General features: G+C 34.9%; 1 long non-coding RNA gene across 1 annotated transcript; it reads right to left on the bottom strand.

The window, feature by feature from the left end:
• Positions 1-9,525: 9,525 nt before the first annotated feature.
• On the bottom strand, positions 9,526-17,152 carry LOC138841533 (uncharacterized). The gene is made up of 3 exons (XR_011376456.1): positions 17,041-17,152; positions 14,481-14,597; positions 9,526-9,614 (listed from the first exon to the last, which is right to left on the bottom strand). It is a non-coding gene; the product is annotated as an uncharacterized lncRNA (long non-coding RNA).
• Between the last annotated feature and the right edge of the window lie 672 nt (positions 17,153-17,824).

Here is a 17,824-nt window from a genome sequence, read left to right as displayed (position 1 = left end):
GTATTCAAATGTCCCAATGAAATCTCTTACTATGTACTATTTAATATATAGCAAAAAAATTATCCTAAAGAAATTATGCACATTAATTCCAAATCTATTGGTCAATTAGATAACAGGGATTTTTTTTGGGGGGGAAGGGTTGGTTGGTTGAGGGGCCTGAACTCTAGGCCTGGGTGCTGTCCCTCAGCTCTCCAGCTCAAGGCTAGTGCTTTGCCACTTGAGCCACAGCGCCACTTGTGGCTTTATCTGCTTATGTGGTGCTGAGGAATCAAACCCAGAGCCTCATGTATGCAAGGTAAGCACCCTACCACTGAGCCACCTTCCCAGTCCTGGATAAAAGTTTTAACGGAATGTTTTCTGATTTTTTTTAGTAAGAAGATAACTTTAAATAAGTTTATATAAAGATATAAGCAATAAGTAAGACATATATTTCATCAGATTGTATACATGCATGCATATATCTAAGGGTTTAGATACCTACCTCACACACAACAGCTATTATATGGTAAAGGTAAGAAGAGGTAAAGGGAAATAAAGTCAGGTGTCTATAGGATCCCCTGTAGCACCATCTGCTATGTCTAAACTAAACTTAATGAAGGATTAATGCAATCCAATACAGGAAAAACCACTAGAATGAAGCTATATAGAAAGAATTTAAAGCTTAGAAATAGATAAGATGAAGAACCAGTTGAGATTGTTTTAATATCTAGCAAAAAGAATGGTAGTAGGAAAACTCCTCAATATCAATTAAATCTTTGCACTGCCTGGTAGAAACAAGAAGTATAATAAAGTATACTAAGTATACTAAATATCTTGTAGAGTCAAGAAGTATACTAAATACCCATATTTTCAACCTCTTTCTATTAAGTAAATAGTTCTATGGTAATCAATTTCTTTTGCTTCCATATCAATTTTCTCCATTTTATACAGGGTATTGATTTTGCAATTTAGACTAAACATTAAAGTATATGGCAATCCGATTGTAAATGAACTAACAAGGAATAATAATCACTACCTGATGAGAAAGGGTAATGATATTTTTATTTCCAAGTGAAGAAATATACGGTGTTAGGTAAAAGAAAGTTATTACTATTACTATAGTCTGGAACTTGAATTCTATGAGGTTTAAATGACTCAGAATATTTAAAGTACTTAGAAAAGAATAAGAATAAGTACTAGGCAATAATAAGTACTAGGGTGTGTGTAACAATGTTCGACAAGAAATGTACTCATTACCTTACTTATGTAACTGCAACCTCTCTGTACATCACCTTTACAACACAATTAAATTAACTTTTTAAAAATTGTTTTGAGTGTAAGGTATTATTAGGAAAGATATAATATAGGAAGGGTAGCAGAAGAGAAGCTTCCTCTGTCTGAAGAATAAAGGAAGAATAAAGGAAACAAAGGACAGCTTGGATTATGAAGGGAGAAACAGAACAAGAACTGAAAATAGGAAAAGAGGTGATGAGGAAGATGGAAAACCCAGAGAAACAGAAACGCAACAGAGAAAAGCAGCCAATAGCCGGTGGCTACAACTACTTCCCACAAGCTTTAAATCAAGCACAGGTATTTCTTGTGACAGTGACTACTTCTTCAAGACAGGCTAGCACTGGAGAACAAAGACACTTTGTTATTTTTCATAACTCAGTTTTGATAGCCAGGTACCACCTTGAGAGGGAGTTTATTGTTTGGAAATGAGCTGCTCCGGGGACTTGAAACAGGGTCTGAGCAGACAGTAGTCACAACAGGAGTCCCAGAGGAAGAAAAGGGCTGATGTGAATCTGCTGAGAAGTTTAAATGGTCTGGAGCTTGGGCAGTGCACGCATGGTAGCCAGTAGACCCACCCTCTCTGGCAAAGAACAAGTCTCACTGACACAATCACTGCAGAAACAGCTTCAAGCTGGCAGAAGTGCTCAGTGGCTTCCCAGTTGCACGGGGTTATCATGTGGATTGAAGAGCTCTAAGCCTAGGTCCCCAGGATCATTTAATTTCACCAGCTAACTCTTCCCATGGGGTAGCTAATGTCTAAGCAGGGTCTGAATGCACTGAAAACTGTAGGCAGAAGGCCCTGATCTCTCAGTTCTTATCCTACCAGTGAAGAACTTAATGCATTATTTGTTACCTCACTGACAAAGACAGTCTTAAAATGAAAAAAGATATTTCAAGTAAATGGAACCCAAAAGCAACCAGGAATAGGCATAATTATATCTGACTATATTGATGAAGGCTTCAGCCAAAATTATCCAAGAGACCAGAAGAAGGACACTTCATATTGAAAAAGGAACAACCCATCAAGGCGATACAAAAATTGTAAATATATACTCACTACACGTCCATGGACCTAATTTTATAAAAAGAAACACTAATGGAAGTAAAAGCACAGAAAATCTCCTAAAAGTGATAGTGGTTAACTTCCACCAAAAGGTAGGCCATCTCGGCATAAAAACAAGAAGTATAGATCAAATGGACTTCCTAGCTATTTATAGAACATTCTTCAGATCAGTCACAAAACATACAATGAAGCTAGCATCTCAAAGAATTTCCCCCAAAATAGTTCATATTTTGGCACATAGAGTAAATCATAACAAATACAATAAAAATAAATGGTCATATTTTATCAGACCACAAAGGAAAAAAATAGAGGTAAATAGCAAAAGAAATTCTAGGAAATGTGCAAACACACATACATACTGAATTTTTGAACAGTATTCTTTTGGTCAGTAAGTCATTAAAGAACTAAGGTGTTAATTTAAAAAAAAACAAAAATCAAGTAAATGTGGAACAAGGCAAAAGCTGTGCTGTGAAGAAAGCATAAATGCAGACATTTAAAAATCAGATATCTCTGTTGGGAGCCGACAGTAAAGTTTAAAGGTCATCTTGACCCTGGTGCTCACTTGCAGGCACATACAAGGAACTAGCTTACTTAAAAAACACCAGGTGCCGGGGATTGCTTTGCTATGTCTGCAGAGTTTGTTTTACTTTCTACCAGTTGAACTTGTCCTGTTTTTACTGCACTTTGTTTTTACTGAAATTTTCCTTGTTTTTCTGGACTATTGTAACCTTATGTTACCTCTTGACTTCTAATACTATATATTAGGGAAAGTTACAAATAAACAGTGCTGCAGTCTTGAGCTGCAGACTACCGGACCCCATCCTTTGCCCCCTAATTCAGGATTCCCTTTGGTTGCCGGCAGGCTCCGGCATATCTCAAAAAATAATTGGCTCCGGCATATCTCAAAAAATAATTATGTATCAAAAACTCTTAGAAGAAAAATAAGAATACGTCAAACCCCAAATCAGCGGGTGGAAAGAAGTATAATAAAGATCAGGTCAAAATTAATAAAAATAGACAGAGGATCTTACTTAAATGAACACCTTAGTCCTTCCAAATAAAAGCAAAATTGTAAAGACCAATTCCCTACCTGCCTTGTGAACACAACAAAAAAATGAGACCTCAAACCAAGCGCCAGAGGCTCACTCCGGTAATTCTAGCTACTCAGGAGGCTGATATCTGAGGATCATGGTTCAAAGCTAGCCTGGGCAGCAAAGTTCATGACTCTTATCTCCAATAAACTACTTAAAGAGAAAGCCAGAAGTGGCACTGTGACTCAAGTGGTAGAGTGTTAACCTTGAGCCAGAGAAGCTTTCAGACAGTGCCAAGGACCAGAGTTCAAGCCCAGGACTGCAAAAACAGCAACAAAAACAAGACCACAATTATACAAACACGAGCCACACATACACAATACCACAGCTCCAAGTCCAGAGCTTGAAGTTTTCAATGACCTGTAACAACATATGTAGAAGATAGAAAACAGAGTCAGTTTTACAACAAAATTCTTCATGAGCATTAGTGAGCAGCATAGTGAGCAACCTATTCTCTCTTTCTAAATAACAATTAAGATCAAATTGCAGAAACCCTATGGACTCTAAAGCGAGAAGTTAGTTTGAGCTTTTTACATACACAGAGAGTAGAGTTTTGTCAACATAGTTGTTGTTAATACTGTTTTGTGAAAATACTGGGGTATTTACTCAGTGCCTCACAGTCTTGAGCTCTATGACTTGGGACACATCTCTGCTTCCAGCTTTTTGCTGGCTAACTAGAGCTAAGAGCCTCATGGAGTTGTCTGCCCAGAGGGCTTCACATCTCAGCTTCCTAAGTAGCTAAGAATACAGCCATTATCTACCAGTGCCAGGCTTGTTAGTTTGTTTTAATCAATAAATAATACTCAATAAAACATGATGCTATTTGGAGACAAGATACCTAAAGTCCTCTTTGTGTTTCAAATTCCTTACTCTGGGTGCAATCAGATCCAGATATTTATATTCATTTTCTTTATTTATTTTTAGTAGACTGTTAATTTCATCTTTTATCCATTCCCTTCACAATAATCATAATCAGATTTAAGTCTACTTAGAAATGGGTTCTGGGCATATGTAATTTGGTGATTTACTTAGTAGAACATTAACACTCAAATATGTTTATCATTTGTTTAAAAAATTAGTTCTAATATGAATTAATTTATAAAACAAATATGAATAGTTTTCCTCTTAAAGTCATCTTAAACTTCAGACTTTTACAAAAAAGCTAATTATGCATAATATTCTTCACTCTATTAAAATTACCATTGGTACATAACTGAAAAATAGTATTAAATAGAAAGTGACTAATTTAAAAACTATTCTGTAACTATGGATTTCTGAATTTTGTTTTGAAGAAAATTAATGATAAATTGATCCCATTAAGTTTTAAATGATGCAAAGAAATAATAGGTTTTAGAAATATATCAACATTTAACTATATTAAATTTAAATGTATATTTAATTAAGAATTATTATATAAGATGAAAGTTGTTCAAAATAAGCAATTCTGTATTCTGCAACTGAAACTTAATTTGTAGTTCAATATAATGAACTATTAATAGCGAATGATTTCTTAATTATTTCTCTATAAGCCATACAGTTTTCATGTTTGAACAAAATGTCTAGTGCAACATTCTTCTAAACCCAAATTCTTAACAACCTTTAAACAGGTAGGTCTTGGGAAGGACCAAAATTTTCTGGGCAATTATTTTAACATAGATACAAAAAAATAAATATTAGCCAAAGAACCAAACAATGCTTGACAAAGTAGTAGACAAGAAAACAAAGGTCTCCGGGAAGCTGACAGTTTAGTAAGAGGAGATAAATGAATTAAATATTTATTTTATGGGAATCAGGATAAAGAGAAGGGACACACAGGATGTGAACAAGCTACGGGGAGTTCATGGAGCAGACTTGGCCTTGAAGGATGGCAGGATTTGTCTATGTAGAAAAAGTGATGGCAATATTAAGGACTGAAAAACGGTTATAGAGGCAATAAAAAAAAAAGGCTGTGCTGGAGGATGATAGGGAAGTGACTTCCTCAGAGCATTAGTTCAGGCTGAGGGAGGGTGGGAAATAATGAACACAGTCAAGATAGAGATCTATTAATTTAAAAGAAAAAACCACAAAGGTATCTGGAACTGCCAGTAAATCAACATGTGAAGGGGGCAGTGAGGCTTTCTACCAGTGTGTTTCTTTCCTGCATTACATACCGGTATTTGTACTGATCCCTCACTAGGCAATGAAGAGAATGATCACCCACTCATCACCGCTGACTCCCCTCAGCTAGCACAAAGCACAGCCAGAAGTGCTCAACATCATTAGCTAAAAGATAGGGAGAGTCAATGTAAAGATGACAAATATTATCTGTTGCCATATATTAAAGCTACTGCATATATTATATCGCAACTCTGAAAACTCACTATTAGCATAATCTCCTTCCTGGCTAGAAAGGAAACACATGAAGGCAAGTTAGGAAATGGGGAAAGGTGGGTACTATGGATTTGGATCACTTGAGTGTGTCTACCAAGGGTTCATGAGCTGGAAGCTTGGTCTGCAGGGAGCTGGTGTTGAGGTGGGGGTGTAGAATCTTCTAAGGTGATTAAGTCTAGCATGGGAATGCAGTGGGGCTGTCCACCCTTAGAAGGAGTTGATGCAGTTCCCTATAGGATCTTCTCAACCTACAAGACCCAACAAGTCAGTTTTCCCATACCCTGCTCTTTACCAAAAAAAGTAAGCCTGGCCCGAGTCCCTTCCCTTTCCTGTCTTACATTTTCTCTTTCCCTTCTGCACGTGGCATAGCCCGTTTTCATTTCCCCACCATATTATGACACAGCTTAGAGACTATTTCAAGGCCACTAGCACTATGCTGTTGGGATCTGCCAACCACTAAAAATCATGAATCAAATAAACTTATAATTATCCAGCCTTAAGTATTTTCTTGTAATACCATAAAACACTCTAAGATAAACAGGGACAATAGGAGGCCAATGAAAGCAGTAATACCCTAACTTTTCATAATAGAGAGTCAACCATAGTGTCTTAACCGTGAAACAGAATGCTTAGAACTCTTAAAGTGTTTTCCACAATCTTTTTTTTAATTAGCCTTAGAGAAATTTCTGGGAAAATAATGTCTCCTGAAGTGAAAAAAGTAGTTATTTGAAATTCAGCAATTCCTTCAGTATCACTAGGGTTTCTTTTCCTCTTCTATGGAATTCAGTTAGAATTCAAAGTGACAACTACATTATAATTCCATTTTTATAAGTGTACTAATTTCTAGAAATCCATCCTTCTGTTTATGTTTACATAAAAAAGAGCTACGCTGATTTTGTTCAATTTAATAATGATAATCTTAGGAATTAGGAAAAAATTCACTTAATTTACTGTATTTAAATTCCTACATTGGCTAATTTCTTTATAATAAAGATAAATTACTATTTAAAAAAAAACAAAGAAAATGTTTAGATGACTTGGGAATTAAGCAACTGCAGGGAATAATGGCCACTTAATGAGAAAAGAAACAAAAATCCAAGTGTTGGATTTTAAACATGATAAGTTTGTGATGTCTGAGATATATGTAAATTCTGATCTCAAAAGGCCAAAGGTGAAAAGGACTAGAAGCAAAATATTCAGAAATAAAAAGTGGGCCTGAGCTTAGGTCCAAGTCTCAGTATTCCAAAATTCAGAGGTTCTCTAAAGAATAAGGAGAAATTGCAGTCTTAGGTATGGTGGGTGGTATCGCTGAGGCAAAGAGAAGTCAATTTTTTATACAGAAATAAACAATGCACTATATCAACTGCTACTAAGGATTATAGTAAGATGAGAATAAAAAAAGAAGGATGCATTAGTCATTAACATACCAGTTTAAAAGTGTCATTCAGATGACCTGAATGAACAATTCATAATTACAAAGACTTATCAAGTCAAGTCAATTCAAAGAGAGCCAAGAAGAAACAAAGAGAGCAGGAGGACAATTTATATAAACATGATTCTTATGCTGAGAGGCGGAACAATGGAACAACAGTGCAGAGACGTGAGAATGGGAGATGAAGGGTAGTTTCTTTGTATGGGTGCTCTGTTCTGTTTCATTTTAAGGTGGGGAAGATGAAGAGATGTCTTTGCAATGACAGAAATGATCCTTCATAAAAGGGGAGGATGGTAGAAGAAAAATGGGGTTAGGGGACTAATCAAAGAATCAATCTTCTTGAATATTAATCAATCACAACACAAGCCTGGTAGGGATAATTTAGCAAATAAATATTCAGAATTTTAAACAGAATGCGATGGTGGAAAGTAAAAATCCGTATTTTTTAAATGTCTCACATTAGTCTCTTCTAACTGTTGCAGTATACAAGTTATATCAACAACAATAACAAAAATCATAAAGCATGTAGATAAAAACAAATACACAAAGTGCTGCTTGCTAATACTATTACTGCTATTATTTTATATGTGTTCTGTGTGCTAGGTATTGTTTTAAGCCCTTTGAATTAGTCATATGTAATTCCATAAGAAGTACAATTACAAGAGAAAAATAATTTAAGTATCTTCCATTTTAGAGATGAGTGGCTATGATACCCCCTCAAACAACTAGTAACCATCAGACAGTTTAAGGTAGTCTAGTGCTAAACATATGTGCATCATTATATAGATCAACAAAGGGATGATGTGAAGTTTTCTAAGGCAAGACAGATGAGTCCATCTTGATATCATGAGCAAGCACACACGAGGAAAACTAATAATCCCCAGGAGCTATCATATTTTTATTGCTATTATATAGAACAATAAATCTATTATTGTCTTCTTCCAAAAGAGCAGGAGAGAAAAACATTACAAAAGAGGAAAAAACATTAAAAGAAATTCACTCACTATAAATAAGAACAATCGCAAACACATACATTCTGTGACTACAGAACTTAGAAACAAACTTTCTATGCCAAAGAGGACTTTACTGAATGGGGTTCTCCCCCACCCCGCTGCCATATACTACCTACTATATAGTGTTATATGATATACTTGGCACTATAAAATCAAAGTTAAAATTTAACGTGAAAACACTTCTTGAAATAAAGAGCACACCATCCAAAGTGTTGTAATAGCTACAGCTAGTTTTTACATTCATTGAACTAGAAGATTCAAAACAAAAGTACAGCTACTAATGAACAGTAAAAAAAAAAAAAAAATGATTATATACAATAAGATATAAGCCAGGCTCCAGTGGCTCATTCCTGTAATCCTAGCTACTCAGGAGGCTGAGATCTGGGGATCATGGTTCAAAGCCAGTCCAGGCAAGAAAATCCATGAGACTCTTATCTCCAATTAACCACCAGAAAACTGGAAGTGGCACGGTGGCTCAAGCACTGAAGAGCCCAAGGACAGCACCCAACCCAGAGTTCAAGACCCATGACCGACGAGAAAAAAAAAAAAAAGATATAGACCTATATGTTACTATCAGAAAATTCTAATCTTAGAAAAGTAATTCCTTTATTTCTTAATAATACATTATTACTGACCCTCAGTCCTGAAAAAAAAAAAACATGAATCTATGAAAATGGAAAATGTCCTTAATTCAGCTGCTTTTAAAGGTAGTAAGTAGTAGGATGGAAAGCCAGTTATTTATCTCCATTTGACCAAACGATTCAGAATTCTCTAACTCTCTGCAGACCTACAAACTCTGCTTTATTTCCTATTTGAACATGCTAAATAAACTTATGAACTCAATCAAAAAGATTTAAACCTCAGGAAAAGGAAAATTGAAGAGTAGTGATCAATACCTAGGAGGAAAAATTTGGGCCTCGAAATAAATCATCCATGTCTAAGCCTCTTCCAAAGCTTTATTATGGGAAGAGTCTAATCAATTACCAACACAAGGAAACCCCAGGTGATTTTTAAGTAAACTTAGAGAAATAATCCCTAACATACCTCTATTAAATCAAGCAGTAGAAGATACCAGTAAGACAGAACCTGAATTCAGAATCTAAATTAGGTATATCATAACCTAATTTCTGTATTTTGCTTTGTCTATAATGTTATAGACAACATATTTTAAAATATGCATTTAAAGAACAGTTTAAGTACTTTTTAAAAGTAAATAGAATAAATGCTTATTTTTATGCCACACATAAAATACAATTTAAACTAAAATAAAATTTAATCCCTTACCTTAGACCAAAGATGTGTGATTGTTCATAGTTGAATAAAGAACGAATCTTAGCTTCAGAATTCAAAATGATAAGCCTATCAATTATATCCTGAAAAAATAAAGACATTCTCTTGACTGAAACTATTCAAAGAAAATTAAATGAGCAAACATACATTTAGATCTTTGGTGATCTGATTTAGCTTGACATTGGAATTACTTGGAAACTATATGAAAATAAAATAACAAATCAATGCAGATGCCTGAGTTTTATGCCCTGATCTTCTTAATTAACTGCTTTGGGTAGGGCCCAAGCATCAGAATTTGTAAAATTTCCTGACTGAATCAAATGCTCAAGAATCATGTAAAGAACCAGGAATTTATACCACTTTTTAGAACTAGTAAACAGATCATATAGTTGAATAAAGATAAAACTACCAAAAAAAACAGTAAATTACTTTGAGAAAAAATATGAAGTGTACAAAAGTGAAGCACTAACGATGGGTCTGAAAGCTTTTTTTTTTGTCAGTCGTGGGGCTTGAACTCAGGGCCTGGGTACTGTCCCTCAGCTCTTCAGTTCAAGGCTAGTAGTGCTCTACCACTTGAGCCACAGCACCACTTCTGGGTCTGAAAGCTTTTATCCAGTAACTATTTAAGTTTTATTTAGTAACTATTTTCTACTAGCTCATGTAAATCATTGGTCTAGAGTAACAGAGGAAACAGAGATGAATGAATGGATAGACAGATGAGTGATAGATAAGTAGATAGGAGAGAGAGAGAGTGAGAGAGAGAGATTAGATAAATAGACTAGATAAGATAATGGATGATCAGCCTCTACTTAAGACTGGTTAAAGGCACTAGTATGCCTTAGATGAAGATTCTAGAGTTAATACTCTTAAAAGTTCTCCCAAATGTTCCATTGTATTATCAAGATTAAAGCCAGTAAAGAAAGTATCTAAAGACCAGCTATGCCAAGTACTGACACATGGGTGAATATTCTCTAGAAGGTTTTCTGTACTATCCTGCTTTTGTGTACATATCTGGGGATTGGTTTAAGAAATGTATTCATAAACAAATAACTTTCTTCTCTCATTGCTGAATTTCTTGACCAGGAAACTTAGTTCTTCCAGTGAGTTTCAGGTCACAATATTTCTGTGACTCATAGGGCAAAGGAAGGTTTTACTAGACAGTAAAATCATGTAAAATTTACTGAGACCTTTGAGAATGATGACACCACATAAATAAGAGCCAAGGAAATGAAGTATATGAAGAAGAAATAAGGCGTGTAACTCAAAATCACTATTCAAGCCATTGCAATCCTGGCTTTGGAGTAAACTCAACTTAATAACAATTAATACTTAACACTTAAGAATTCAAGATATCTGTTCTACAGGTATCTTTTAGGAATGTGTTAACAATTAGCATAAGAATTTATTAGCATAAGTACATTAATGAGCTAACTATGAGAAACAAAAAGAATTATTTTTCAAAGATCTATCATTGTGTTCTGCTTCCCAGTTGGCCGCTCCTTTTTTAAACTTTAAGATAAAAACTGAGCTACATAACTCATTTCATGTTTCTAGTTTCTCAGTCCCTCCCACTCTCTTCTCTGTCTTCTCTGATTCCCTTCTCTTCCTCTCCTCACTAAGCCACAGAAATGGAGCCATTAAGCTCTTCTTAACTTGTCCAGATACCTGGGTACTATTACACTGGTAGGTTTTGCAGGCAACATGGTAAAAGTTATTTACTGTGTTATTCTTCCAGGAGGTTGATATTTTTACTGATTAGTAATTACTGCATTTTCAATGATATGATCAATTGTTGCTACTTTTGCCGAAGTCAAACATCATAGAACAAGCTAGATTTATGTAACACTAACCTTCTCTATGTGAGCCAAGAGTAATGAAAGTTAGTTCCATACATAGCAGTTTGTGAAATGATTACTACAGACTTTTTTTTTTCTTTAGAGAGGTATTAGTATAGGTAAATAAAATTAGCCCAGCGATCTGAATACAAAGCTAAGATTACCTGATGCTGGGGATACTTGGTAACATTAAAGTTCTGTTTCTGATTCTAAGAACTAGATATAGAAGAATAAAAATGATTGAAAGAGGTCTGTGTGCCCAACAAGCTAATGGAAGAGTAGATTGCAGCAATCCATCAGTGATAATGCATTTCCAGAGAACAAATGTTACAGTAAATAATTCCTTCTTCAAAGAGGATTACTTTGATATATGACCACTTAGGGAAAAAACCGAAGCTCCTGGGAAAACTGCCGTATGGACAGCTTGTTTCTAAGTACCATCTCATGTGTCAGAAAGGGAACAGACTTCCTAAGTCAAGAAGCAGCAACTCAGCAATAAGCTAATGAAAGCAAGGCTGGAGTCTCCTTCCTTTAAAGCAGTAGTTAGAAACTCTATGTCTTTTACAAAGATACTGGCCAGCTTGAAAGAACGTATTCAATTATCTAGTGGGACATGCCAAAACCAAGGCTAAGTAGATAAAGAGAAATTCGACATGAAATAAATATGCATGTGAGTCCTTGTGCGATTCACTATTCTCCCCATCACCATGCTGGTACCATCTGACTTTTTAGAAAACAAGCAAGTGTGAATTTTGAGGAATAGATCAGTTACAAGGCTTTAAGTTTCTTGTACCCAAAAAATGGACATTCATATCCTTTTCCTCAAAACCTGTAAATATCACACCCTTTAGGGAAAGAGTCTTTGGAGAGGTAAATTAAGTTGAAAAACTGAGTGATTTTTTTTTAAGTTTTTTGGTTCTGTTTTCATTGGGGGTACTGGTATTTGGGCTTAGTATCCATGATTGCTCTGCTTGTTTGTTCATCTGGTGATTTACCACTTGAGACACACCTACACAGCTTAGCTTTTAGGTCTGGAGACTTGAGGACTTTCTGCCCAGGTTGGCTTCTAACCTAGATCCTCCTAATTTAAGTTTCCTTAGTAGCTAGGATTACAGGAATAAGCCAATGGTGCTTAGCTAAATTAAAAATCTTGATATAAGATCATCCCATATTATCTGGGTGTGCCTATAAGACAATGAAGAGATTTAAGACAAAGAAGTTGTGATAGTTATGTAAAGACAAAGGCAAAAATTGGAGTTAGTCATCAGTAAGTCATGAAATGCCTAGGGAGTAGAGACACAGAAGACGAGGAAGCAAGGAAAGATTTTTCCCTGGTTCCTCAAGGAAATGTTTAGCTCTGATACACTTTTGACTCTTGCCCATGAGCTCCAAAAGTTTCTCCCACTTTATTTTTGTGTGTGATAACATTTAGCATACACATATACATATATATATATATATACATATATATATATACCTTTTTAAGAAAGTTAAAATTTATCATACAGTATTGCTCATTACAAGCACTGAGTTGTAGAATAGATCTTTAGGACCAATTTATATGGTATGACCAAAACTTGTCAATTTCTCCACTATCTACTTATTTGCCTCTCTTCCCCTGCCCCAGCCATGGCATTCAATAATCTACTCTTTGCTTTAATAAGTATGATTATTTTAGATTCAACATAGAGGTGGTTGGGGCTGGGAAGGTAGCTCAGTGGTAGAGCACTTGCCTTGCATGCATGAGGCCCTGGGTTCAATTCCTTAGCACCACATAAGCAAAAAAGAAAAAAGCCGGAAGTGGCGCTGTGGCTCAAGTGGTAGAGTGCTAGCCTTGAGCTGAAGAGCTGAGGGACAGCGCCCAGGCCCAGAGTTCAGGCCCCATGACCGGGCCCAAAAAAATAATAATAGTACCTGTCCTTCTCTATCTGCTTTATTACACAGAGCACAATGCCCTCATTTAGCAAAAAAGAAAAGTAAGGTCTAACGTGGTGAAGTTCACATAACTACTTAAATATTAACTATAAAACAGATAAGAAAGACAGAGATGAAATTACAAATAAAATACAAGTGGAAAAAGCTTAGGAATATGAGAGAATCTAGATTAAAAGTTTAATGATAGAAGTACCTGCCAGTCATAGTCAATGTACATTATGTAAAAATCAAACTATGTAACTTGAGGGTAGTGATGGAATGGGGAAAGATGGGGAGAGAATAATGGAAGGGGGACAGTGATCAAAATACATTGTAATAACCTAATTTCTGGAATTGAAAACGCTTTGTCCAACTACTTATTAAAAATAAATATTTTTTAAAAACATGATGATAAAAGAAAACAAGTACCTATCTTTATATTTCATTTGGCATAACATCAAAAGTTTACTACAGAAAAAAGGTGATTTTTTTTAAATATGTATATTTAGAGTTAACAAAAGTTAAGCATGTAAAAGGGCAAAAGCCTTCATATAAATAGTAAGCACTGAACAAAAGTCTAGGAAAAAGTAACAAGTATTAATGGAATTTCAATATCAAAAATTGTTCTTTAATATGCATATATTTACACATGTATGTTTAATTTATATTTAATTTTTATTTAATTCATAAACTTAAAAGAAAAGGAACTAAAAATCACTTAATGGTTCAATTAAAATAATCATCTGGATAACTTCGTGAGTATGTAAGTCTCAAATTAAATAAATATGCACATACTGCCCTAATGGAGCAATAACATAGTAAAATTTAGAAGAAAATGTACTCTTTGAGTATAATTTCCTAATTGTATTCATGTAATTCATTATCCAATGAAACAGTAACATTGCTATCACTAATCACATAATGAGTCATGTACAACTCCTTTATATACTTACAATCATTCCAAGTCATTTTCTTGGTTGGTGAGAGTTCAGTATTGTATTCTGATAGGTTTGGGGACTATTATATGGCTAGTACCAGTCTCCATTGATAATTCAAAAGAGGGTAATTCATAGGTCAAAAGACAATTTGGCCTTTAGGTGACAATAAAAGTATTTTTTGTTATTTTTAAATTACATATTTACTACTCATCTCAAATAGTAGACATTTATAAAAAGGAAAATTTGAAAGAAAGTTACTCACAATAATACATGTTGGAACTTCACGAAGGGAATATTCTGCTTTGTTAGGAAGATCTTGATGGCCTACAAGCTCATAAACAGCAGGATAGGACAGCAAGTTCACGAGTTCTAGAAAGGACTGGGGCAGAGGACAGTCACTTCATAATTCCTTCTTTATCAATTATCACAAAACATCATTAATGTAAAATTTTATAGCTGTATTACTATGAGGCCTAAATCTTTTTTAAAAATCTGGTTAATTTTGGAAAACAGTATGGAGGTTCCTCAAAAGACTCCACATAGAGCTCCCCTATGACCCAGCAATCCCACTTTTGGGCATTTACCCATATGATCACAAACAAGACCATACTAAAGCTAGCAGCACAACTATGTTTATTGCAGCATTATTTACCATAGCTAAGATATGGAACCAAACCTCAGTAGATACATGGATCAAGAAAATGTGGTATATATGCACAATGGAATTCTATGCCTCCATAAGAAAGAATGGCATTGCCCCATTTGTTAGGAAATGGAAAGACTTGGAAAAAATTATATTAAGTGAAGTAAGCCAGGCCCAAAGAAACATAAGTCCCATGATATCCCTTATTTGCAATAACTAGGATAGGTCTGAGACAAGCAGAAAAGGTCAGATAAGTCGATGTTAGGCAAAATGAACCCCAAGATAAGGACTCAAGTGGTTTTTCTTTCTTGCTAGTGTTTCTAACATATTTATAAGGTGATTTTTTTTTGTATGTCCCTCCCCCAAAGTATAACCCCTGTTTTCACTGTATTTGATGTTGGTATAATTTGTGGAGGGGAAGGGAAAAAACAAATCGTTTAAATAGGGATACAGGTGGACCCATTGCAACAATGAAATGTACAAGATGCTATGTCAAAAAATGAACTTCACAACTTTGGCTGGGGTGGGGGTGGTGTCAGGGGCAGGGGGTGGCATGGAAGGGCAGGGATGGTAAGAGGAAACAAAGGAGGAGGCAACAACGCTTGATAAGAAATGTACTCATTGACTTGCTCATGTAATTGTATTTTCACAATATACAGTATTTTCACAATAAAAACACTTATTAATAAAATTTAAAAATAAATAAATAAAATCTACCCCAATTTGAAATATTGTATATGACAGATATAAAATAGTATGTAAGGGCTGGGAAGGTGGCTCAGTGGTAGAGTGCTTGCCTTGCATGCATGAGGCCCTGGGTTCGATTCCTCAGCACCACATATGCAAAAAGAAAAAAGCCAGAAGTGGCACTGTGGCTCAAGTGGTAGAGCACTAGCTTTGAGTTGAAGAGCTGAGGGACAGCGCCCAGGCCCAGAGTTCAGGCCCCATGATCAGACCCAAAAAAAAAAAAAAATAGTATGTAAAATGTGTAAAATACAAACAATAATCTACAAACTGACAAGACAAGAAATATCAAATATTTTAGAACCTATGTAAGAATAGGAAAACACTTTAAAATGGTCTATATCTCTCTAAAAGTTTGGCTCTGAAAAAAAAAGGAACCAAACTGTCATCTTCACTTTTTGTAATTTCACATCTGATATATTAAAAAAATATATATAAGAGAATACTATTTCAGGACTCTAAAGTAAGATAATAAAGAGATAATAAACACTATATTCTTGCTTCCAGGCCTTAAGATAATCTTTTTTTAATTTAATATATTCACAGAAATACTACTAACATAGATATTGTAATTAATTTTTTAAGTCACGGCTTTTTGCTTTCAACACTGGCTCATTTTCTTACCAGGTTAATCTCTGCATGGAATTCTTAAGATTCCTTGCTCCAATTTTATCTGACTAAAAGCAACATCATTTTCTCAGGTGTACTTCATTCTATGACTTGCCAGTTCAAAAACATCCAGTGATTATCCATCACTGAACATCAAGTGTAAATGCCTTAAAGCTTGACTTTCAGGAACTTTTACTCGTTCAGATCCCCCTACTCTCACATCTCATATGCATCCCTTTCTACCTTTCCCCAGCATGGAGTCCAGTTAAGCAAACTTGCCTGGGGGAAGCTGTCACTGTACAAACTTTTCTTATCCTACTAACATTCTCCTTTCATCCTTGCCTTACTAAGTTTTTGGATTGTCAGTCTCTCTTTTTTGAAACGATTCCAATTAAGTCTACTTCTAGAAGCCCTGAATTCTGAAAAGGAATGTGTATCTATATCTTACATAATATTCAACATATTTACTTGCTACTATTAAGGGTTTTTTAAACATATTTTCACTAGAATCCAAAGTTTGGGAGTCAGACCAACTGAGAATTGAGATTCCATTTCCAACTAACTAGAAAGAAGGAGTATTGAAGTGTGTGATGAGAGGCAGGGCATTTCATGACCAAGAAAGCCAACTAGTAGTTAAAGACTCCAAATTTGAGACCTAGTATGAGGGGGGGAAAAAAATCAAAATTTTTAAAGAAGGTGAGAGTCATAAAGTACTTAGAAAAATCTGAACATAGTTAAAGTCAGCATGAACTCCATGTGCATAAAGTCATTTCTGGGAGACATATTTCAATTTATGTAATATTTATCAAATCAAGTAACTTCTTACCTTTTGACAGCTTCGGTCAATAGGATCTACTGGAATAGACCTGGGATGGATTACTCTAACATCATCTCTTCCACATTCAAGATTGGACCATAATTCAGCTATAAGTGCATTAATAAACCCTAGGAAAAATTTTATTTCATGTCACATTTATGATATCATATTTCTTTGGATTACTGTAATCTCTGTGAAAAGACTGGTCTGCTGTTATAAAAGGTATACACCTGCATCTCTTATATGAAGTAACTCTTGATAGAAATGACCAGCACCCTTATATATCTTTATGATATTTCCTTACCATAAAACTCTAAGGAATAAATTCCAGGAAACCATTTTACAGGGAGGCTGCTGAATTTTGAGGTCTGGATTTTTATCATTTGGCTAGTAACTTCTCTTTTCAGGTCTTCTAAAGAATATTAAGAATTGAATGTTGCTTTTGCAAATGGGCCAACAATGTAAGACAGTCTAAAAGGTTTAGGGATTGGAGACAGAGAAATGAAGGTACCAGAAGGCAAGGAAGGCATCTAAAGAAATGTATTTCCTTACTTAGACATATGTGCTTTTGTAATTCTATAGGCTTAAAACAATTCTGAATTTCATACTTTTGTTTTGATAGTCTTGAAATTGTTGAGGCAAATACCTAATAGCTAAATGAAAATTAATATTTAACCTGACTATGAAATCATTACATCTGTGAAAAATCCAGCCATACACAAAAGTGTAAAACATCTAATCATAAAATAAATACACATATAATAACATTAGACAAATAAGAGTCACAAAAAAG

This window comes from Dipodomys merriami, unplaced genomic scaffold, assembly GCF_024711535.1.
Source record: "Dipodomys merriami isolate MVZ:Mamm:240054 unplaced genomic scaffold, mDipMer1.0.p SCAF_3210, whole genome shotgun sequence".
In the NCBI taxonomy this organism is placed as follows: domain Eukaryota; kingdom Metazoa; phylum Chordata; class Mammalia; order Rodentia; family Heteromyidae; genus Dipodomys; species Dipodomys merriami.
The sequence above is the reverse complement of the archived record's forward strand: the minus strand, read 5'-3'. Positions and strand labels throughout refer to the sequence as shown.